Source organism: Bos taurus, chromosome 19 (assembly GCF_002263795.3).
Source record: "Bos taurus isolate L1 Dominette 01449 registration number 42190680 breed Hereford chromosome 19, ARS-UCD2.0, whole genome shotgun sequence".
Classification (NCBI taxonomy): Eukaryota; Metazoa; Chordata; class Mammalia; order Artiodactyla; family Bovidae; genus Bos; species Bos taurus.
This window is the reverse complement of record NC_037346.1, coordinates 59,121,890-59,147,081: the sequence shown is the minus strand read 5'-3', so window position 1 is coordinate 59,147,081 and position 25,192 is coordinate 59,121,890. Positions and strand designations below refer to the sequence as shown.

Here is a 25,192-nt window from a genome sequence, read left to right as displayed (position 1 = left end):
TTAAAATACACGCAATTACTAGGTTTTGGTTAGCTTGTACAGATTTCTACTTCCATGTTTTCTGTGGCCATAAAAGTGTATCTTGTTGGGTTTTCTGACTCATCAAGTGAATTCCCAATAAATCCTAGGAAGGAATTTTATTTTCATAAGAGTTAGGGACCAGGAAGTCCTTGTTGTGAAAGGTCAAATGCTGGAAGGCGTGGGAGGGAATAAAATTATGCACAGTGTTCTTGCCACCAGCTCTCCTTCCATTTTAAGTCCACCTTCCAAGTGGCTCAGAACGTTGCAAGATGAAGAACTAAAAAATTATTTCTTTCTTAGAGTAGGGCTGTGACTACATGAGTGATAAAATTGATGACATATGTAGAGACTTTTTATTTTTGTTGGCCAATCAAACATTCCAGACTGATTGCTGTAATTTGTTAGAACAGCTACTCAAAATCTTTGAAATTGAAAGGTGATGCTGTCAAATCACAGTAAAGATCACTTTCATTCTCATGAAAGTTGGCTATTGAGGTAATATGTATACAAACTTATTTAAATTCAGTGAAGAGCTATTCTGTTCATTGACAGTTGTTTTTCTAATTGAGACCATACAAGAATATTTCCCACCTAATTCTTTTTTTTTTTTTTAACTCATACACTTTATCCTATAGTTGTGGTTCTCACCAAGGGGTGGTTTTGCCCCGAAGGGAACATTTTGCAGTGTTTGGAGACATTTTTGATTGTCATATCTGGGGCAGGAGGTTGCTACTAGCATTTAGGTGATTGAGGGCTGGGATGCTATTAAACATTCTAGAATGCAAAGTACCGTCCCCCAGCCAAGAATTAGTCAATCCAAAGTATCAGCAGTGCCAGTGATAACCCTGCTCAAGGGAGAGCTTCACCTACTCAGTGTGTAGACCACTGGGCTTCCCAGGTGTCCCGTGGTAAAGAACCCACTGCCGATGCAAGCAGCAAGAGACAGGAGTTCGATCCCTGGGGTCGGGAAGAGCCCCTGGAGGAGAGCAACCCACTCCAGTATTCTTGCCTGGAGAATCCCATGGACAGAGGCGCCCGGCGGGCTACAGTCCAGGGGATCACAAAGAATGGGACACGACTGAGTATGAGTACCCAAGCATGCATATGTGTATGTATAGCTAATTCACTGTGCTATACACTTGAAATTAATACAACACTGTAAATCAACTTTACTCCAATAAAAAAATTTTTTAAACAAAAATAAAATATTGAAGGAGGTTTTTAAGAATTTATGGAACTCCTTTTTAATAAAGGTTTAAAATGCCCAACAGGAGAAAAATTCTTTCCTAAAGAAACAAAATTCTCACCTTTCCCTAATTTAAAGATTTTTTTTTTTTAATTATTTCAGACTTCATTGAAATAGTAGACCATTTGGGGGCATTTTTAGTCTCAGCTCTGGCTCTGTGTTGGTGAGATGCGCTGACAACTTCCAGCTACAGAAATACGCATACGCCCTTCTGTATGAGGGACACGCTACTGCAGTTATCTCCTCTTCCAGGCTATGCTGTTCCTCGGGATCCATTTAACTTCAGCTCACTAGCCCGAGGTAACAAAGATGTTTCACACTCGCTAATTAGGGGCTGGCAGGTAACCCAGCTAACCCCTGGGATGGGAAACACATGGTTAATAAATTGTTTGGTCACACTGCCTGCCTCTCAGAGATGCTCAGAATCAACCGTCCATCCACAACCTCTAACCTTTTGAGTTTTCTGCTTGGGAATTTGGAGGAAGGCAGGGAAGCCAGAAAAACACAGACAGCAAGAAAGAGCTCCTGAGAGACCCAGAATCAGAGGGCCCACGTGTAGAGACAGTTTGACTTTCACCGAAGTGCTTCTCTCACTCATAAACACGAAGAGTGAAATGTTGCTAAACAAAGAATATGAAGGAATCTTTCAAGACGTATACAAGTATATGTAGAAACCATCTTTCACAATTTCTTGGTCATTTGTTTAAATTACTGATTCTAGACTACCATAACTACTTTCTATTATTAGAAAGAATTTTTACAGATTATTAATAAATAAGAGAAAAATTAAACATTGGGTTGGCCAAAAAGTTTGCTCAGGTTTCACCATAAGATGGTACAGAAAAACCCGAATGAACTTTTTGGCTGACTAGATATGAAGATGATAAGGTTGCAAACAGAACTTAAAGATGTGTAACAAAGCAAAATTCCTCTCTCTCCCTTCTTCTCCACCTTCTCCCTTCCCCTCTCTCCATGTACACATATGTGTGGGTGAGTGTGTGTATTCTTTATGAGACAGAAAAACATTTTGCTAGCATTTCTTCCCATGGTCGATGATATTAGTCATATTTTATTTCTGGCAGCCCAATCTGTGCCTGGAAATAAGTTAATAAGTGCATGATGAAAGTTAAGTATAATTTAAAGATGAAAAATAACTGTATTGAGAAAAATGCATCATGTCAACTTGAGAATTTTTCAAAAGTGGTTTCAGAAACAAACCTGAACCTAATTTCACTTGTGAGCCATGGTCTGGAGCATGGAAAAGGTTCAGTGGGTGCTTATTTATTAAAATGAAGAAATCAAATTGATGCTGGGAGCTGTTAAGGAAAAAAAAAAAAAAACAGAAATCCAACCTAATATCTGCATGTTTAATAAATTCAACCCCATGAAATTGCTGAGTTTATAGGTCAACAATAAATGTTAACAGTTTTACATGGCTTAGTTTAATAGCATCATATGCACACACACAAAACTACTTAATGGAACAACTTAAATCTTTCCCCTTACCTCCCAAATTATATGTGAAAGAGAAGCATGAAAGTTATATCCTGTCTTCCCCTTTCACTGGTGTGGGATGACGTCTTAGAAATATTTTCTCCCTCCCTGTGAAGTGAGTGAAAGTTCCTCAGTCATGTCTGACAATTTTGCAACCCCATGGACTACATAGCCCATGGAATTCTCCAGGCCAGAATACTGGAGTGGGTAGACTTTCCCTTCTCCAGGGGATGTTCCCAACCTAGAGATCAAACCCAGGGCTCCTTCATTGCAGGCAGATTCTTTACCAGCTGAGCCACCAGGGAAGCCCAAGGATACTGGAGTGGGTAGCCTATCCCTTCTCCAGTGGATCTTCCCAACCCAGGAATTGAACTGGGGTCTCCTGCATTGCAGGTGGATTCTTTACCAACTGAGCTACCAGGGAAGTACTCCATAGGCATCTAGAATAACTTTCACTTCAAGAAAGAGTAGTCATTTCTGGATATGTTGGGATTACATGGGAAGCAGGGCTGGGATGGGGCTTCCCAGGTTGTTCAGAGGTGAAGAATCCGCCAGTCAATGCAGGAGATGCAGGAGACGTCGGTTTGATCCCTGGGTCAGGAAGATCCCTTGAGGAGGAAATGGTTTACCCACGCCAGTATTCTTGCCTGGGAAATCCCATGGACAGAGGAGCCTGGCAGTTACAGTCCACGGAGGCACCCAGAGTCAGACACGATTGAGCGTGCGCATGCGCACGCACACACACACAGAGGCTGGGACTCTCCAGCTGTAACCAGACAAAAGTGTGGGATCAGAAGAAAGGGAACCACAGCAAGAAAGACTCAGAGTTGGCTCCACATTCATTGTCTCAGAAGCAGCCATCGAGGCAGCCCCCTTGGACAGCAAGGAGATCCAACAAGTCCATCCTAAAGGAAATCAGTCCTGAATATTCATTGGAAGGACTGATGCTGAAGCTGAAACTCCAACAGGGCCACCTGAATCGAAGAACTGACTCTGAAAAGACCCTAATGCTGGGAAAGATTGAAGGCCGGAGGAGAAGGGAATGACGGAGGATGAGATGGTTGGATAGCATCACCGACTCAATGGACATGAGTTTGAGTAAACTCTGGGAGTTGGTGATGGACAGGGAAGCCTGGCGTGCTGCAGTCTAGGGGGTGGCAAAAGGTTGTATCAGTCGGATACGACTGAGCAACTGAACTGAACAGATGTGATAACAAAGGCACAGGCTAGTTCAGTAACCCTGCTTAGGTCACACGTTTGTGGAAGCTGAGACAGGATCCCTTTTGTCATGTAACCCCAGCATCATACTCCTCCCCAAACATCATCCTGTCCTTCCTTGAGACCCTCCTTACTCTGATGCATGTTTCCTTATGGCATCAATCATAAGCAAATTTGTACAGGCTCATGTACTTTTGTGTGTGTGTCTTCCCTCTAAATGCAAGACTGATGACTGTATCAACTGCATCTGCTTCATCTGCTGAGGCTTAGGAGATACTAAATAAATAGTTTTGAGCTTCCCTGTGGCTCAGTGGTTACGAATCTGCTTGCCAAAGCAGGAGACACAGGTTTGATCCCTGGTCCAGGAATTTCCCGAATGCCAAGGAGCAACTAAGGCTGTGCGCCATGACTTCTGAGCCTCTGCTCTAGGGCCTGGGAACTGCAACGAAGACCGGCATAGGAAAAAATAAAAATTAAATCAATCAGTAATTTCTTTTAAGTAACTGTTGTGACAAATTACTGTTTGAATGAATGAATGACTGATGTACCTTACCCTATATTAAGGGGCAAGGAAAGTCAAAGCAGCAAGTCATTAAATTAAGAGTAAATTCCTAGGCATTTCCTTGGCAGTCAGGTAGTTAAGACTTCAAACTTCCAACTCAGGGTACGTGAGTTCAAACCCTCGTCAGGGAACTAAGATCTCATATACTGCATGGTACAATGAACAGAAAAGAAGAAAGAAACAGTAAGTTCCTAATCAAAGGTAGACACAGCATAAGGGATGGGGGCCAAGCCTGAGGACACCCCCAGGCGGGCCTTGGGCGGGACCCTGACGATCACACCTCTTCTGACCTGCTTGGTGGGGAACATATGGCACAAAGCCCGCTGGGTCAAGAAAGTGGCCCATTCCTTCCTGTGGGCCTGGTCCCTGGTTTCCCGCAGACCTGATGCACTGACTCCTGTACAGTCTCCCTCTGATGCAAGTCCAAGAAGACTGAGCAGGATTCAGGTTTTGCTTTGTGGCTCCCCATGAAGTCCAAAAGGCCCAAACGAGGACTGAGCCCATGCCTTGGCCCTAATGAGCACCAAAAGCCACCACTGTGCACAGGGAAGGAGAAACCAACCGGGGTGAGAGATCGCACAACCGCCTGTGACCTGTTTCCACCAATTTAAATGAGGATGTTTTAAACACATTAACACGTTTATGGATAATGATTCCAACCACTTACAACAGTTTCAGAAGAAGAAAACAAAATCAGCATTAGACAAAACAGGGTGAAGAGCATTTTCTTTTGACAGGGGCCCTAGGGAGGAGCCTCAGCAGCAGCAGTTAATGAAAAGAGGGATGAAGTTTTTGAGACATTTTCATTGAAAGCCAGAGCTCGTACAGGCTGGATTTACTCTCACCTCCAGGTACATGCATGAAGGAGAGGGAGCCAAACTTTGCACAATCGTAATCATCCTCTCATACTCCTTTATCCACAAGAGGAGGAAATATTACAATCAGAGAATTTCTCAGTCCTTATTCAGGGTAAGGAAGGCTCTGTGTGAGTCTGCAAACAAGCATACATGGAGGTTGGGATATTAAGTGTGGAGACTACCTTTGGTTCCTTGATTCCATCCCCAATCTCAGAGTTGGGGTGCTCATGGGAATAACAGCAGAAGGAAAGGTGGAGTTCATTCCATGATCTACACATCCAGCCATCAACCATTCAGCAAATACCCATGAGCCCCCATTAGATACAGCCAAGTACAGCCCACAGGGCTTCCCAGATGGCTCAGTGGTCAAGAATCCACATGCCAATTCAGGAAACATGAGTCTGATCCCTGGGTGGGGAAGATCCCCTGGAGAAGGAAATGGCAACCCACTCCAGTACTCTTGCCTGGAAAAACCCATAGACAGAGGAGCCTGGTGGGTACAGTCCAGGGGGTCGCTAAGAGTCGGACACAACTGAGCAACTAAACGGCAACAACACCCCACGCTCCTAAGGTGCAAACCCTTAGGCAGGGCTTTGCACTCAGCACTTGACAGTGAAATGTCACAGCCCAGGTCGGAATTCTGATCGTGTGGTTAGGGGCTGAGATAAAAGCAAACATGGGGGTGTAGGGGCACAAAGCAAAAGGCAATGAGCCTAGGTGGAGACTGAGACGCTTAGAACCGGAGGTCCAGCTGGAACACTCTAAGAATAGAGGTCTTTTGAATTTGAACGAACATACTTAGGGCTTCCCAGACGGAACCCACCTGCCAGTGCAGAAGACACAGAGACTCGGGATCGGTCCCTGGGTCCAGAAGATCCCCTGGAGGAGGACATGGCAACCCACTCCAGTATTCTTGCCTGGAGAATCCCCTGGACAGAGGAGCCTGGTGGGCTACAGTCCACGGGGTCGCAAAGAGTCAGACACGACCGAGGCACCTAGGGACACAGAGCACGAATATGCAGTTTGCCACACTCCCCACCCTACGCAATCAGCAGCATCTGAGTCATCACTGCTGGTGACAGTGACCTCTGAGGAAACTGGCTGAGTTCACAAGGCACCTGAGAAGTGGCTCTCAGGCTGGTTGAACCCTGATGGTACGTTAGCCATGCAGACCGGGGAAGGGACCTCAAGAGAGCAAACTGTCCCTGAAATAGAGTAGAGGCATGAAAATGAGCCCCGCCCGAAGGGGCCGCAGGTCAGCACTGCTGCAGAGGCCAAGGGCAGGCCCTGCACAGAACGGCGAGAGATTCGGGCGACTTTCAAAAGTAACCCCATCCACATGTAGTTAACTAGTTATATAATACACGAAAATTAATAATTTGTGTATTTCATAAATATAAACATATATATAATTACATTGTATAATATATACAATTCTATAATAGATCATGTGTAACATATATATTTCATCAGTATATTTTATATTTGATTAGTATATCTGCATATTATTTCTGTTTAAAGTTATATTTTATATATTATCCACATTAATATATTTATATATTACATTATATATCATTTATAACTGTTTATATTATATATTATTTATATTTACATAAACTATGTACTATATAGCATATTATTTATACACAATATATACAGTCCACATATATTTTATAAGCATAAACCCATACACTATATATATCATATATATATTATATACTTTTATAAATACAAATATATATTTATGTACAAATATATAACAAATTATAATTTATATAATCATATATAAATTATATATTATATATAATAAATTATACTATATAAATTAATAATATACCATGTCCATTGGTAATAGATCACAAACAAGGAATTTTTTTTTAGTACAAGGTCTGGATCAAGAGTGCCAGATAAAACACAAGATGCCCAGTTAAATTTCAAATTATTTAAAATATGAGTTTGTCCCACATGCTACATGGAACATATCCTAGGAAAAATATATACATACACGTCCCCCCAAATCACACGGGACACACTTACACTGAAAAGATTCATTGTTGGTGGTGCTCATCTGAAGCTCAGAGCTTCCTGGAGCCCCTCGTTTTCTCTCGCTCCGTCTGGCAGCCCCGGCCTGCACAGCTGGGGGCTCCCGGAGCGCCCCCGACCCCGCGGCGTGCACCCAGACGCTCAGGGCTCTTGGGGAGCCTGGAGGGCGTGCTGAGCTCACGGGACTTCCTGTCCCACGTGCCGCTTCCTGTCCCGTCTGTGGCCCGTGTGCACCCTGATGTCTCACCTTATTTGCACCCCGCTGGCTCTCCTTGGGGCTCCCTCCCAGACACCCTGGGAGCAGGCTGAGGAGGACGGAGGACGGTGGGTGGGTGCACAGGGAGCCCTGGGAATCTGGAGGCTGAGTGGGAGAGAGCAGGTGGGGAGGCTGTCAACCAAGTCGGCAGCCTGCTGGCAACACCCAACAAGACCTGCTGCTCTAACACAAAGGAGGGCTGTGTCCTCGCACTTCTCAGAGGCCATCCCCGCTCGGGCCTATCGAGGGCCCCCAGAAGAAAGCTCACCGAGAAGCCCATTGTCTGAGGTGCAGCTCAATGACAGCCCAGACTGGGAGGCTCCGGGGGAGCCTTTCAGCTCAGGGCAAGCAGGGCATACCTCACCAGCGCCCGAAGCACCAGTTACCAGCTCCAGGGTGTCGCCGCCTGCAGCGTTCCAAGCGGTTGACACCTTTACAATGACTGTTTTCCATCTTTTCCCTAACCCCGCCACGGGTCCTCGAGCGAGGGTCACAGGAGCTGTCTTCAGGAAGAGGGAGAAGGGTCCTGGGCTCACGGGGGCCTTCTAGCTCAGTCTTCCAACGCAGAATTAAACTTTTAATCTGATTTGACACAGTTATTTGGGGAATCCACAGACTTGTCATGAGGCAGATGATTTAAGCAGAACTAAGAGATTTGGACCTGTCTTTGTGAAGATAAAAAAAAAAAAAAGTTGGAGGAATTTGCTCCGTTTCTCCTTTTACACATCCCACACAACAAAACTGCACTGCAGACACTTGGCAACGCTCTGAGTTCCAGTGGCAAGCTAGACACGGAAAAAACAACAAAAGAGAGACAGTAAAAGACCTTTTCTCACCAAGTTGCTAGCGAGTATGCACGCATGCTCAGTCACTCAGTCGGGTCTGACTCTTTGCAACCTCATGGACCGCGGCCCACCAGGCTCCTCTGTCCATGGGATTCTTCAGGAAAGAAAGCTGGAGTGGGTTGCCAACTGCTTAAACCAAAATGTTAGCGTTATTGGGATGGGCTATTTAGTTGCTCAGCCGTGTCTGACTCTTTGCAACCCCGTGGACTGAAGCCCACCAGGCTCCTCTGTCCATGGGATTCTCCAGGCAAGAGTACTGGAGTGGGTTGCCATGCCCTCCTCCAGGGGATCTTCCCGACCCAAGAATCAAACCCGCATCTCCCGTGGCTACTGCACTGGCAAGCGGATTCTTTACTACTGAGCCATCGGGGAAGCCAGCTAGTGAATATACAATGCATTTTTTTTCTTGTCTTCATCACTAACCAACTTTGCTTAAAGGAGTTAGCAAAAACAGTAAAATCAGTTGTTTCCCTTAAGTGAAGAGCATTTTCTGGGGGGAAGGGCGGCCCACAGGGCACAGTATGTGGGGTCAAAGTTCCTCGACCAGAGATTGAACCCAAATCCTCTGCAGTGGAAGCCCAGAGTCCTAACCACTGGACCACCAGGGAAGTCCCTGCAAAGAGCCCTCATAAGCAATAATAAATTTACGGTAAAATGTCAATAGTGTTTCCCAGTTGGCACAAATGGTAAAGATCTGCCTGCCAATGCAGGAGACAGGAGATGCGGGTTCGATCCCTGGATCAGAAAGATTCCCCGAAGAAGGAAGGGCAACCCACTTCAGTATTCCTGTCTGGAGAACCCCATGGACAGAGGAGCCTGGCAGGTTACAGCCCATGGGGTCACACAAGAGTTGGACACAGCTGAGAAGCTAAACAATGACAACAAGGCTTTACCCCAGGGGAGCGTGTGTCTGTGGGCACGACACTCGGTGTTTCCAGCCGGTCTGCCTTTGTCGTTACACATCCTCACAGGTCCCTCTCTGCTCCTCAGGGACAGCAAGGAGGATGGTAAGATACGAGCAAGTCCCTTCCTCAAGTAAGAACAGGGTTCACCAGCTCTTGTATCTGAAAACACTTTTCCGTTCTAAGACTAAGAACACACCAAGGTTCAAAGATCAGAGAATCACAGTCATACCTCCCACCACTCACCTATCAACACTGGGAAAGCAGTTGTTCTGTATAAGGATCAACAGTCCTCACTAGGACAGCAGCTCTGGAACATCAGGTTTTTAAGGGGAGAGTCATGAGTTTCCTGAACCTCATGCAGAGAGTGGTATGGGGTGGGGTGGTATTTCCTGAAGCCCTGAAGCCCCAGGACTCTTTTTTATGGGAGTCCTCCCACTCTTTGTCTGAGAACTTCATTGTCCCCCCTGCTACAGAGGTGCAGACCAACAGAGACCTGTTGTTCTGTGCTGGGTGTAGAAACTTTCAGGCCTTGCATCTTGACCTTGGGCAAATTGCATAAAGTCCTGGGACTCCATTTCACCATCTATAAAACAGCAATAACCCTCAGTGCCCCTCCCTCCTTCATAGGGTTGTTTTAAGGGCAACATGTTAAGGTCATCCACCTAAAAGCACTTAGAGGTAAAAAATTAATGCAGTAGAGGTATTTATACGATAACTGTTGTCATCATTCTGATAGCACCGGCCCCTTATTGTCATCAGTGCATGTTATGAAGTTCCCCCCTTGCACACCCTGCTCCATAGACAGCAGATAATATCCCACCTTTGCATTGACTGTACCCTCTGCCTGGAAAGCTCCTTGGCCCCAGAGCCTTGTAGTCAGCTTCCTCTCCTCCTTTAAAGTTTGTTCAGATGTCCTTATGGTTGATGGGGGGAAGGATGCGGGGAAAAACTAGTTAGTGAGCTTGGGATGGACAGGTACACACTGCGATATTTAAAATGCATAACCAACAAGGACCTCCCTACAGCACATGGATCTCTGCTCAATGTTATGTGGCAGCCTGGATGGGAAGGGAGTTTGGGGGAGAACAGATACGTGCATGTGTACGGCTGAGCCCCTCTGCTGTCCACCTGGAACTGTCCCAGTATTGTTTATCAGCTGTGGTGGTGGTGGAGGTGGTTTAGTTGCTCAGTTGTTTCTGACTCTTGTGACCCCAGGGACTGTAGCCTGCCAGGCTCCTGTCTGTGGGATTTCTCTACCCAGGAATCGGACCTGTGTCTCCTGCTTGGCAGGTGGATCCTTTACCACTGGGCCACCTGGGAAGCTATACCCCAATACGAAGTAAAAAGTTAAAAAAAAAAAAACGTGTTCAAATGCCATCTTCCAATGAGGCGTGCTCTGACTCTTCTATTCAAATTACAACCCGCCCCCTCCGCCCTCAGCATTCCTGATGCTCCATGACCTCTGCTACACATTTTACTATAGTTTATTTCCTCCAACACACTATAAAGTCCATTATGCTTAAGATAATTTTGATTGAAGTAATGCATTAAACTGACGTCATAAATACACCACTCATTATGTTTATGATCTATTGTCTGTCTCTGTTTCACAAGGTGAAATATCTGTTTTGCGTATTAAAATATCCCAAGCTTATTTAAGATAGCACTTGACATAAAGTAAACATTTAAAAAATATTTGTTCAGTGAAGCAATTCACTGAAAATAAATGTGTGGCCATCCATTGCCTGTGTTCTCGGTTCTTTAGCCTAGAGTCCAAAGTCAAACACAACCTAACCTACCTTTTCAGTATAATCTCCCTCTTCCCTTTTTTTGGTTTTCCCCTTTGATAAACACACTCAGCTAACATGGATTGTCTTTCATTGCTCCCAACATCCTACAGAATTGTATAAAGTGTCTTTATTCTGCTTCTTTTGCTTAGAAAGCCCACTCTCCAAGTGTTCTCATTTCAAGTCCTCCTTATCTTTCCAGTTCTATGAGGCCCTTCCTGATTTTCAGGCAAGGACATACGCTGTCCCTTCTCTGTACTCAGCATGTGACTTAGGCCTCTACTAAGGTCTCTACCTTGACCTTGCCTTCTATTGGTTTGGGGCACTGTCTCATTCGCCAGAGCTGCCACCACAGACCAGGTGACTTAAACAACAGAAATTTATTTTCTCACAATTCTGGAGGTTAGAAGTCTGAGGTCAGGTGCTGGCAAGGTCGGTCTCCTCAGAGGCCTCCCTCCTCGGCTTGCAGACCACCACCTTCTCACTGTGTGCTCACCGTTCTTCTCTATGTCTGTGTCCAAACGCCATTATATGGATGGCAGTCATCCTAGGCTTCATTGTCATGACTTCATTTTAACTTAATTACGTGTTTAAACACCCTATCACAGGAACTTCCCAGGTGGTCCAATGGCTAAGACTTCCCATTCCCAATGCGGAGGACCCGGGTTTCATTCCTGGTTGGGAACAAGATCCCACATGCCACACGCACTCTAAGAGTTTGCCTGCCATGATTAAAAGACCCCATGTGCCCCAACTATCATAAAACATCCTACATGTCTCAACTAAGACCCACAACGGCCATATAAATAAATAATTTTAAAACAAAAAACAGAGTAAGATCTGTCTTCTGAGAATTAAAAAAAGACCCTATTGCCAAACACAGTCCTTTTCTGAGGTACTGGAGGTTAGGCTTCCACGTATGAATTTGGAGGGGACTCTCAAATTCAGCCCACAGCAGGTGTGTACCTCAAGCTCCCCCAACCTGCTCCAGGCTATGAGCCATGAATTTCTTCAGGACAGGCACTTGGTCTCATCCATTTTTGTAACTCCCAAGCAACCTAGCATAGTTTCAGACTGTTAACTGGCTCTTGAAAATCACTGGGTATAGCACATGTCCAAGCACAGTCTCACAGAAAGCAGAGTCTCTGATAAAGATGGTTTTGAGTCTTTCCCTGCTCTTTGGATCAACTGTCAAATCAACACGATCCCCTGGAATTTTTCTCAACTTTCTGCCTTATCCCTTTTCTTTCTCCCCAGGTTTGCTCTCTTGAAGCTCATTTCCCAGATGAGGAATGATTTGCTTCTTCAACTGCTCTTTGCAAATGAAAATAAAGGCTTCCCTGGTGGCTCAGACAGTAAAGAATCTGCCTGCAATGCAGGAGACCTGGGTTTGATCCCTGGGTCAGGAAGATCCCCTGGAGGAGGAAATGGCAACCTGCTCCAGTATTCTTGCCTGGAGAATCCCATGGACAGAGGAGCCTGCTGGGCTACAGTCCATGGGGTTGTAAAGAGTCAGACAGGACTGAGTGACCAACACTTAATGAGAATAAACTAAGTCTTCATTCTGTTTATCAATAAATGAGCATCTTTATGACTTTTTAAGATTTTTTTTGGGGGGGGATCTGGACCATTTTTAAAGTCTTTATTGAATTTGTTATAATACTGTTTCTGTTTTTTGGCCATGAGACATGTGGGATATCTTAGTTCCTGGAGCAGGGATCAAACCTACATGCCCTGCATTGGAAGGCCGTCTTTTTGTTTTTTTATTTTGGTTGCACTGGGTCTTTGAAGAAGACTCTTGAGAGTCCCTTGAACTGCAAGGAGATCAAGAAGCTGAAACTCCAATACTTTAGCCACCTGATGAGAAGAACTGACTCATTGGAAAAGACCCTTATGCTGGGAAAGATTGAAGGCAGGAGGAGAAGGGGTCGACAGAGGATGAGATGGTTGGATGGCATCACCAACTCGATGGACATGAGTTTGAGCAAGCTCTGGGAGTTGGTGATGGACAGGGAGGCCTGGGGTGCTGCGGTGCATGGGGTCGCAAAGAGTCGGACACAACTGGGCGACTGAACTGCACTGGGTCTCCATCGCTGTGTGCGGGCATTCTCTAGCTGAGGTGAGAGGGAGCGGCTTTCCACCGTAGCGCGGGCGTCTCACTGCGGGGCTCCTCTCATGCAGAGCCCAGGCTCTCGGGCTCATGAGCTTCAGGAGTTGCAGTGCACGGGCTTACTTGCTCTGTGGCCTGTGGGATCTTCCCAGACCAGGAATCGAACCCCTGTCCCCTGCATTGGCAGGCAGATTTCTATCCACTGGACCCCCAGGGAAGCCCCTATAACTTTCCGTGAGGAGAAATCCTGCATAAACAGTCTAACATTGTAATAAGTAAGGTATGATCAAAACCTAAGGAGACTTTCTATCTGAACAGTGTTCTAAGTATCTACGTCAGCATCTGCCTATTTTGTATTCAGGCTTGTTGATTTGGAAGTACACAATATCCTTGACAACCTCTACTTCAACTGAAGAATTAAAAAACTCTTTCCAAACCACAAGAATGGTGTATATCAGTCAAAATATGAAAATGCTCTTAGCTAACACAGGATTCCAACTTGAGAAACCATTAGTTGAGAGAACTCTAGAAACGTGTCTTAGGAGACTGACAGTGAAAACTGCTGCGAGCCTGGAAACACAACGAACTGTTAATCTTGCAGAAGATGGCTGATCTTCACAGCACAGGTTAAAGACCTTCTATGTAGAAAAGCAGTCCTTAATTGAATTCTTCCATTAGCATTTATGGACAAAACTCCGACCCCCTGGTTTCCTGTTACTGAAAAAAACACACATTCTGTCCGTAAGACTGAGGGACACAAAACTAGATATTGGTTAAAAACAACATCAGTTGGAAATTTATGCTTAAAGAATAATGTCATCAAGAGATAAGGATACTCAAAATCTCCAAAATTAAACAAAATAATCCTTGTAATGACTTTTAAGAACAGGAGGCAGTGTTTTCGGGGGGGGGATAAAAGGACTGAATTAGGCGAGGAAGCTGAAGTTATCTCACGGTTTGTAGCTGGCATTTGCTGTGTTAATTGGCGTAACTCACAGATCATTCTTGGGTTTCAGGAGCTTCATCTGTGAGAAGAAAGGGCAGATGAAGTGACAAGGCTGAACTGTGAAGGCTGGGGAGCTCAAGCGTCTCCATAAAATTGCCTTCTGTTTCAAAGCCTTCCCTCAGGTCCTGGAAGCTCCACGGACTCTTTTGGGGGTGCTTGTGTTGGACAGAGAGCCAGGAGCACTCGGCACGGTACAACGATCAGGTTGTACCATTTCTGCGAGGAGCCAGGACTAGGGACGGGGTTCTCTGGTGCTCCCAGGGTCCCCCACCTCCTGAAGCCAAGACACTCAGACCATTCATGCAGAGGTCCCACGCTGACAGCAGTAAACACCCACCAGACGCTGTGATGATGAAAGCACGTCAGGAAAGCAAACATAGCTGCCTGGGTCACACTATGTCACTCCTCAGCAATCTTACCAGGCGTGACATGAAAACACACACTGACCAGGAAGTTGCTACTGAAAGCATAGGGCAGGTTTACATAGGAAAAACGAAGAGGGAAAGTGACTCCTTTTTTCACAAATTCCTAGGTAACGTGTCTTGCATTGTTTAAGCAAATTTGTTCTAATAAGCTCAATTTTTTACAAACATATTCCAATGGGAAAAAAATCTGAATCTCCCCTGGCCAAATACCAGGAGCTGCTCGTGTAGGCACTGCCTGACAGCCCCAGAGAAACCTGCCAGTTCCCGCTCCTAGCAGGCTGATCTGTGGACAGACCACCACATCACCCAAAGAACCTGTCTGTCGGAGAAAGACTAAAAACGATTCAGATCACAGTAAGATCTGATTATTCACAGAACTGTACACTGAAGTGCCATTTTCTTCTTTTGACTTTGCAAGTCTCATTACACTCTAGGTATGCAAAGTAAATCAGGTAACTAACGGTTGCCTCACCAAAGTTGTCAAAAACATGGAAACCCAGAAATTCTCAGCATGTTACCGACCAAATAATCAAATCCAGGTGGCTCTAGTCATAGAGAATCCACCCTGCAATGCAGGAGACTTGAAGAGATGTGGGTTCAACCTGAGTCAGGAAGATCCGCTGGATGAGGGCATGGCAACCCATTCCATTATTCTTGCCTGGAGGATCCCATGGACAGAGGAGCCTGGCAGGCTACAGTCCAGGGGGTCACAGAGAGTCATACACACCGGAAGTGATGAGCACGCATGCAATTGAATCCTGCAGGCTGGTGAGCTCCAGCAGCAGAGTACACCTAGGGTTGTAACAGTAATAATTATGCAAAGGACCTGGCAACCAATAATCCATTGTCTGTCTTTATTGTTTTTCTGTAGTCGCTAAGTCGTGTCTGATTCTTTGGGGACCCCACGGACTAGCCTGCCAAGCTCCTCTGTCCATGGGACTTCCCAGGCAAGGTTACTGGAGCGGTTGCCATTTCCTTCTCCAGGGGATCTTCCCAGCCCAGGGAATGAACATGGGTCTCCTGCATTGCAGGCAGATTCTTCACCACTGAACCATCAGGGAAGCCTTCTGTCTTTGTACATTGGCCTTTTCTGACATTTCATATGAAAAGAATAAGATAATATGTATAATACTACCTTTATCTTTTATAGATGACTTCTTTCACTTAGCATAATATTTTTAAGTTTCACCCACATACAACCATATCAGTATTTTGCTCCTTTTTAATGACAAATAGTATTTCACTATATGGGATATTCAACACTTTATTCATCAATTGATGGACATCTTTAGGCATAAATAAATAATAAAACAGTAATGCTGTTTTGAAGACTTGCTTCCACTTCTCTTAAATATATACTGGAAAGTAAAATCTGTGTCCTATGGTAACGTTTCCAATGAGTCAGTATGCATCAGGTGGCCAAAGTATTGGAAAAGACCCTGATGCTGGGAAAGACTGAAGGCAGGAAGAGAAGGGGATGACAGAGGACGAGATGGTTGGATGGCATCACGGACTCAATGGACATGAGTTTGGGCAAGCTCTGGGAGTTGGTAAAGAACAGGAAAGCCTGGAGTGCTGCAGTCCATGGGGAAGCAAAAAGCCAGACATGACTGAGCAACTGAAATTAACTTATGATAACTTTAAGAAACCACTGAATTATATTCCAAAGTGGCTGCATCATTTTATGTTCCCACCAGCAATATAGGAGTCTTCCATTTTCTTCACATCCTCACCAACATCTTTTATCATCTTTTTTAAAAAAAACTTTATTGAGGTATAGTTGCTTTACAATGTAGTGTTAGTTTCTATTGTGTGGCAGAGTGGTTCAACTATACCTATACACATACACCATCTTTTTGTGGAGTTGTAAACTCCAGATGGTGACTGCAGCCGTGAAATTAAAAGACGCTTACTCCTTGGAAGGAAAGCTATGACCAACCTAGATAGCATATTCAAAAGCAGAGGCATTACTTTGCCAACAAAGGTCCGTCTAGTCAAGGCTATGGTTTTTCCTGTGGTCATGTATGGATGTGAGAGTTGGACTGTGAAGAAAAGCTGAGTGCCGAAGAATTGATGCTTTTGAACCGTGGTGTTGGAGAAGACTCTTGAGAGTCCCTTGGACTGCAAGGAGATCCAACCAGTCCATTCTGAAGGAGATCAGCCCTGGGATTTCTTTGGAAGGAATGATGCTAAAGCTGAAACTCCAGTACTTTGGCCACCTCATGCGAAGAGTTGACTCATTTGAAAAGACTCTGATGCTGAGAGGGATTGGGGGCAGGAGGAGAAGGGGACGACAGAGGATGAAATGGCTGGATGGCATCACTGACTCAATGGAGGTGAGTCTCAGTGAACTCCGGGATTTGGTGATGGACAGGGAGGCCTGGCATGCGGCGATTCATGGGGTTGCAAAGAGTCGGACACAACTGAGCGACTGATCTGATCTGATCTGAAGAGATTTGAAACTTAACTTGCCTTTGGGTCCACTGACATCTGCATATTACTGACAAATTATCATAAGTGTGTGAAGACAAAGAGTTGTTGATATTCAATGATCATTCCCTCTTTATCTCAAAAGTCCCCAATTGCTATCTGTCCTTATTATACTATTTCAAAATAAGCTGTTATTAGGACTTCTCTGGTAGTCCAGTGGTTAGGACTCCACGTTCCCAATGCAGGAGACCCGGGTTCGATCCCTAGTCAGGGAACTAGATCCCACAGGCAGCAACTCAAGATCCCGCGTACCACAACTAGGACCCAGCACAGCCAAAGAAATAAAAATAAATAAAGTAAAAAAGAAAATAAGATTTTGTTCTCCCCTCTCTGTCTTGTAACTATTTGGTCACCTCCAGTGTTGATCAGTATGAAAAAATTTCAATCACAGCTAAGAAAAAATAACCCAGAAGTGGTGAAAGCAGAAATGACAAAGCAGAGTTTTTCAGCAGACACACAAAAAAATTATGCAGCTTGATGTTTCTAAAAAAGAAATGGAAACAACTCAAGACCATAGCAGCAAAATTTCAGGCTACCGAGTTTTGGCTTCTCATTTCACCAGTTCCCAGTATTTCTACTGAAATGAAAAGGTTAGTCATTAGTCAGTGGAAAATTTTGTTGAAGGGAAAAAAGTATATACTAATGGAATCTGTTGTCCAGACTGCAAACTGCTTTACAAGTGACAATTAATTAAGACCCACAACACAAGCATAAGGCAGTTCTAACCCCTATCACAGCAAAGCTTTGCTGAACCTTGTTATTTCTTAGGATGAAACATTTTGAAGAGAGTACTGGGACATGGGAATGTCATGAGAATTTTTACAACGTACAAAGGCCACATATGCAGACCTTTCATTTTGCAAATTACTTAAGATAAGTAGCAGGATAAATCCGATGAACTTCCCATATGTTATCAAAAACTCATTCTCTTTGGGGCATGGATTAAGTGAAACTCTTCCCACTTCATTTGAAGACATGGTATTTTTTTTCCCTCACTCATGACACCCAACTTTGACCAACACAGAGTAGCAATATGGCAAACTTGGTAGCCTGCAGTCCATCCAGCACACACGCACTGATCATCAACTGAACGCCAGTTTTTGTATTTCCTGAAACTGTCAATTCCAATACACTTCATAGCAGTGTCACGGCACTAAAGTTGCCAGCAGTGGGTGATGACAGAGTTGGGTGTGGGAGGTAGAAGAACCATAAGATAAACAAGAAATTAAATCACAGAATCTTACAAAATAAGGGGAGACGCTGATCAGAGAGCCTCACTCCCATCCCCTAGGAATGGTGACGTCATGAGTCACTCCGTCGGCACGTTGTTGATGGTTGTGTTCTCCTCCCCTCAACTCCAGAACTTTTCCAGGTTCGGTCAATGCCCAAGCCATCAGGCCAAGGGCTATTTTCAGCTCCAGCAGCTCCCTTGTTTTGCGAGCAGCCCAGACAGGAAACCACCCAGTCTGGGAGGATTCAGTTAGGTCCCAAAAGAGCACACACTCAGGTACAAAACTTTCAAGGCAGCAAGGGATGTTGTGGTTAATCTCCATGCACCATTGAAGAGGGGACAAACAGGCATTGGTTCTCCAAGGGATTAACACTGTTTTACACACATGCACACACACACCCTTCACACACATACACACATACATATATAACAATACATGTATGTATATGCATGTATGTGCCATACACACATACATATTTGTACTATATATGTAAACACATGACACAAATATAAATGTATACGTGTGTGTTTGTAGTGTATATATGTAAACACATAAATGAATGTGTATGTACCTAAATATATGTACATACCTGTTAGATGTACCTAACATACACCATACATAGCATATATTCTGTGTATGTGTACACACACACATGTATATGTGTGTAATATATGATACACATATACACATATATTTGTGTGCATATGTACGTATCCGTGTATACACATGTATGTGTATGCATGCACACACATGTATGTATACACTTAAATACGTATGTGTGTGTACAAATATATCACATACATATATAGACATTTTCACGTAGGTGTGTATATACATAAACATATATGCATACGCATGTAAGCATATGAGGGGTGGATCTAAAGGCATTTACAACACCCCATTCCTCTCCATGTTTTTCTACATGGATTTCTACAGAGAACTTGCGGAGACTTTAAATTTACTCCTTTTTTTTAAGGAAGATGTTTCATTTCAGTTGAAAGCGCCACTAGTTAACAATCATGTGAGTGTAAGGGGAGCAATCTCAGGCAGATTTTGTAGACAGGAAAAACATCTGTCACATGCAGAGTTTTGGTTAGAATTTGGAGAATGTCCTTAAGGAGAATTTGACTTACTCATCATCTCCCAGGAGGCTCCAGTTGGTAAGTCCATCGGACGTTCCTGGACCCACACGTGCCCACGTGGCTTTAGAAAGAAAAGTGGGAAAAGAGGGCAGGAGGACACGTCAGATTGCACAACGTCAGATGTGACATTGGGAACCTACTCATATAAAAAATTACTCAGTTTATCTGAAATTTAACTGAGTTTCCTAAATATTCTCTGACAATCCACTCATTGGTACTTATCACGTATTCATTCTTATGTCTTGATTTCTTCCCAGTCTGTCTGTCTTTTCTAATCTTTATTTCCTCATGGGGCATAGTCCACAGCTGGGAACAGGAGAATCTACCAATATCTATTGGATCGATGGGTAGACACGTAACAAACATAACCCAAATCATTAATTCTTACAAACCACACTGTCTAACATAAAATGGTCAAATTAAAGTTAACTGAGGAAGTAAGTGTCCAAAAGAACTTTCAGATGCATGACTTCAGATCAGGCTATTTACGGCAGTTTCTACAGCTGGGAGGTTGGCACTTGAATTGAGACTAATTTCTCCCTGGAGGTGAAGCTAGAAGTTCCATTCAACCATGGGTAACTACCATTTACTGAATGCTCAGTATCATCCAACAAACATTTATATGAACCTTTAACTCTCACAAAGCCCTCCTGGGAAGAGAAGTTTAACCCTCCTTCACAGATGAGGAAAGGGAAGCTCAAAGAAGTCAAGCAATTTGCAGAAGATCACACAGCTGTCTTCAAGGACAACTAGAATTTGAACTCAGAAAGACTGGCTCCAATATTGGTATCCTAACTATTCAGCTACACAGCAGCTCAAATAAAACAAATTCTATGTATTCAACAGGGCTTCCCAGGTGGCTCAGTGATAAAGAATCCGTCTGCCAAGAAGGAGGCTCAGGTTTGATCCCTATGTCTGGAAGATCCCTTGGAGAAGAAAATGACAACCACTCCAGTATTCCTGCCTAGGAAATTTCATGGACAAAGGAAACTGGCAGGCTAATCACATAGAAGTTGGCATGATTTAGTGACTAAACAAAAACAATGTCTTCAACTATGCTGGTGGCTCAGCAGTAAAGAATCCACCTCAATCCAGGAGACTTGGTTCAATCCCTGGGTTTGACCCCTGAGTCAGGAAGATTCCTCTGGAGAAGGAAATGGCAACCCACTCCAATACTCTTGCCTGGAAATCCCATGGACAGAGGAGCCTGGAGGGCTACAGTCCATGGGGTCACAAGAGCTGGACACGGCTTAGCGACTACACCACCACATGCTGACTCCATGGCCTTTGCTTCTGGAAGTACAGTTCTTACTGCCCACACCCTAGTTCCCTTTCTCTACTCCCAACAATATTCTCGAACAGGCCTTGCGTGTTTTTCCTTCTGCAACTCCCCACTTCCATGTAGCTCTTAGTCAACACTGCAAATGGCTTTCCCAAACAGCAATATCTATGAGAAGACTCTCCCTCTGGAATTACGCCCCAAATTTAAGATCTTATCAAGTTAATCCTCCCGCTCCTCCTCACCCACTCTCTGCTCCAGAATACAGGACAAGGTCAAAAAGTAGGAGCAATTAACACAGTATAAGAAGGCTTCTTTTGTGAAACTTGTGGAGGGGAGGGGAGGGGTTGGGGTACAGATTTCTCAGACTAGGGATTCATATCCAATAGATAAACCCAGAAAAATGAAAGTGTTAGTCACTCAGTCGTGTCCGACTCTTTGTGACCCCGTGGACTGTAGCCCACCAGGCTCCTCTCTCCATGGAATTCTCCAGGTGAGAATATTGGATTGGATACCCATTCCCTTCTCCAGGGGATCTCTCTGATCCAGGGATCAAACCCAGGTCTCCTGCATCACAGGTGGATTTTTTACCATCTGAGCCACGAGGTAAGCCATGGCTCAGGTCATTTCTAGACTCACAGCAGATATATTTGGGATGAAAAGAATATTTTGGAAAGTTCCCTAAAGTCATTTCATATAAAGGACTATAAAAATATTAGGCATCATGCTATCTTATCTTCATTTAATAGAGATGTAATGTATCTTTATTAGCCAATTTTAAAGTAATATTTTAGGTGATGACAAGTTGAAAAGACTGGATATACAGAACTGTAACTGGAAATTTTCACTGGGAAAATTTAATCCATTTTGACTGATGTCTGGAAGGAAGAGAGGGTAAGGTTGACTTAACAATTTGGAAGGCCAATTCATCAGCAATAATAAGCTAGTTTTAAGGGGGGAAATAAAATGTTAAACCATGAGATCCCCCAGTTACAAAGAAAAAAAAATACTACAAAAGGCCAATACAAGATACATTTCCAAAGAAGGTTGTTCAAACTATAAACCAGGATATTCTTTTTCACAATTGATTTTAAAGAAAACTAAATAACTGGCCATGTGTAATGCATGAAGTAATTCTCACTAGGCAAATAAGGATAACCAGAATGATGCTTTTAATGAGTGCTTTTGAATTTCAAATCAAAGGCTTTCAGTTCAATCTACAATGAATGTATTGATTTTTATTCTATCATCTGCCCACATGGAACTATACTAGACTTCGGTGTTTTGGGGTTTAGGAACCACAGCTGAGGGATCTAGCACTTTAGAAACACTGAAAACTACTGGCTACCTGTGGCTGATTCATGTTGATATATAGCAGAAATCAACACATTATTGTAAAGCAATTATCCTCCAATTAAAAATAAATAAATTTAAATTTTTTAAAAAAGAAAACAATTGGCACTGCCTTTAACTATCAAGGACATTTGTCCCCAAATTAAACTACCAGAAGCTTCAAACCCATGTGACTCTTGACATTTTAACTACTGTCAGGAACAAGAGAAATATCTGCTCTGTTTCACCACCATCACCCAGGCTACAGAGTCTTCTCGTATCCAGGCCCATTGGACACAAGCAAAGCCAGCACACGGCGGCAATGGACTATGCAGGCCAGGCCAGTAGACTTCCGCATATGAACCAGGTGTATAAGCCATTGCATCTTGTGAGAATGCAAAACCTCATTTTGCTGAAAACAAGACTGTTGGTGCGGGACTTCATGGCAGTCCAGTGGTTAAGACTTTGACTTCCTCCACAGGGGGTGAAGGTTCAACACCTGGTCAGGGAGGTAAGACTGCACATGCCTCACAACCAAAACACCAAAATATTAAAAAAAAAAAAACAGAAGCAATATTGTAACAAATTCAATAAAGACTTTTTAAATGGTCCATATAAAAAATGCTTTAAAAAAAAAAAAACCTCTTGAGTTATCTCACGGTGGAGACTGCAGGGAGACATAGCGGGACACAGAGACCAGGCTCAGATATAGTAAGACTGCAGATCTGTGAGCCTTACCACCCCTGTGAGCACGGAAGCCCTCTGGTAACCTCCGCATCAAGGCAGATTCGACCCGGGAGCACTGTTTCTTCTTTGTTGTTATGTGTTGGGTCTGATGTCCTCTCAAGTTGAAAATAATCACCTCACTGAGACATATCAGGAAAATTTTACCCAGAAAACACTGATGGAGCCATGTGGGGAGACAGAGGATAAAATAGGAAAGAGAAGGAAGAGGAGTAGGAATAGGAATAGAAGTAGGCTGCAGTCTCCACCTGCCAGAGGTCTCTTTATTCCCCACTCTTTTTACTCTGCCCTTCACGCCTTTACCATTTTCCATCTTTGCATGGAAAGCTCCTTGAGCTTACCATTCCTCTACTTCCCACTAATGTGTCAGCCACTGTAGAGCTATGTTCATTTCCCTATCCTGTGATTTCTCTCACATCTCTTTGCATGCATCTCCTGGAAATAGCCTTTCCCCTCTCAGGTATTCTCTTCCAGGTCACTACAGTTTGTCCTTAACATTTGAGCATTCAGTTCAGTTCAGTTCAGTCGCTCAGTCGTGTCCGACTCTTTGAGACCCCATGAATCGCAGCACGCCAGGCCTCCCTGTCCATCACCAACTCCAGGAGTTTACTCAAACTCATGTCCATCGAGTCGATGATGCCATCCAGCCATCTCATCCTCTGTCGTCCCCTTCTCCTCCTGCCCCCAATCCCTCCCAGCATCAGGGTCTTTTCCAATGAGTCAACTCTTCGCATGAGGTGGCCAAAATATCGGAGTTTCAGCTTTAGCATCAGTCCTTCCAAAGAACACCCAGGACCGATCTCCTTCAGAATGGACTGGTTGGATCTCCTTGCAATCCAAGGGACTCTCAAGAGTCTTCTCCAACACCACAGTTCAAAAGCATCAATTCTTCGATGCTCAGCTTTCTTTATAGTCCAACTCTCACATCCATACCTGACCACTGGTAAAACCATAGCCTTGACTAGACGGACCTTTGTTGGCAAAGTAATGTCTCTGCTTTTTAATATGCTATCTAGGTTGGTCATAACTTTCCTTCCAAGGAGTAAGCGTCTTTTAATTTCATGGCTGCAATCACCATCTGCACTGATTTTGGAGCCCAAAAAAATAAAGTCTGACACTGTTTCCACTGTTTCCCCATCTATTTCCCATGAAGTGATGGGACCGGATGCCATGATCTTCGTTTTCTGAATGTTGAGCTTAAAGCCCACTTTTTCACTCTCCTCTTTCACTTTCATCAAGAGGCTTTTGAGTTCCTCTTCACTTTCTGCCCTAAGGGTGGTGTCATCTGCATACCTGAGGTTATTGATATTTCTCCCGGCAATCTTGATTCCAGCTTGTATTTCTTCCAGCCCAGCGTTTCTCATGATGTACTCTGCATATAAGTTAAATAAGCAGGGTGACAACATTTTGGCATAGACCTCACTTTATCTTAGAAGCCTGCCATGATGCCCAGAAATGAGCTAGACATCTTACAGATGTGCAGGCACAGGAATCTGCTGACGTTCTCCTACAGCGCCCACTGCACTATATTGTAATTCTATGCTTATTGGTTATTTTCTCCCTCTAGATATGAATTCCTTGAAGGCAGAATTGTATCTTTAACCTTTGGATCATCTACATATGTCATGAAAGACATTCTAGGAAAAAAGTATTAAAGTAATAATTATATGAATGTACATAATTTTCTAAATGGTGTATTTCAGTTTTGATGAGGATACATAGTTTGATCAAGATTTTGACATAAATTCATGACAGAAGTAGAAATAAAAGTGGCCTAACCCCTGGTGGTTCAGCAGTAAAGAATCTGCCTGGAATGCAGGAGATGCAGGAGACACGGGTCAATCCCTGGGTCGGGAAGATCCCCTGGAGGAGGAAATGGTAACCCACTCCAGTATTCTTGCCATGGAAGTCCCATGGACAGAGGAGCCTGGTGAGCTACTGTCCATGGGGTCCCAAAAGAGTCGGGCACAACTTACTGACAAAACAACAACTGAAAAAAAAAAAAAAGAGAGAGAAAAAAGAATAGAAGCAGGAATAAGACTAGGGAAGACGGAGGCTGGGGAGAGTTAACCGAAGTTGCTCTGATGGAGACCCTGAACCTCTGCCAGTCCCTGAGAAGCTTGCTGTTGTTGTTCTTAAGGCTCCATTTCATTAAGACCAGGAGTTGGGCAAGGTGCCCTCCTGATTGCTGGGCCAAC

The 25,192-nt window shown here is 44.0% G+C and overlaps 1 long non-coding RNA gene across 7 annotated transcripts in view; it reads right to left on the bottom strand.

Moving 5' to 3' along the window:
- The window catches only part of LOC101902884 (uncharacterized), a 484,977-nt gene that overhangs the window by 337,348 nt on the left and 122,437 nt on the right, over nucleotides 1-25,192 (bottom strand). For 6 of the 7 annotated variants that reach the window (XR_009491829.1, XR_009491825.1, XR_009491824.1 and 3 more), the window contains one exon: nucleotides 19,631-19,700. This is a non-coding gene — a long non-coding RNA (uncharacterized lncRNA). Of the gene's footprint in view, nucleotides 1-7,244; nucleotides 8,483-19,630; nucleotides 19,701-25,192 lie in introns of those variants that run through there. The other variant, XR_009491830.1, reaches the window with a different exon arrangement.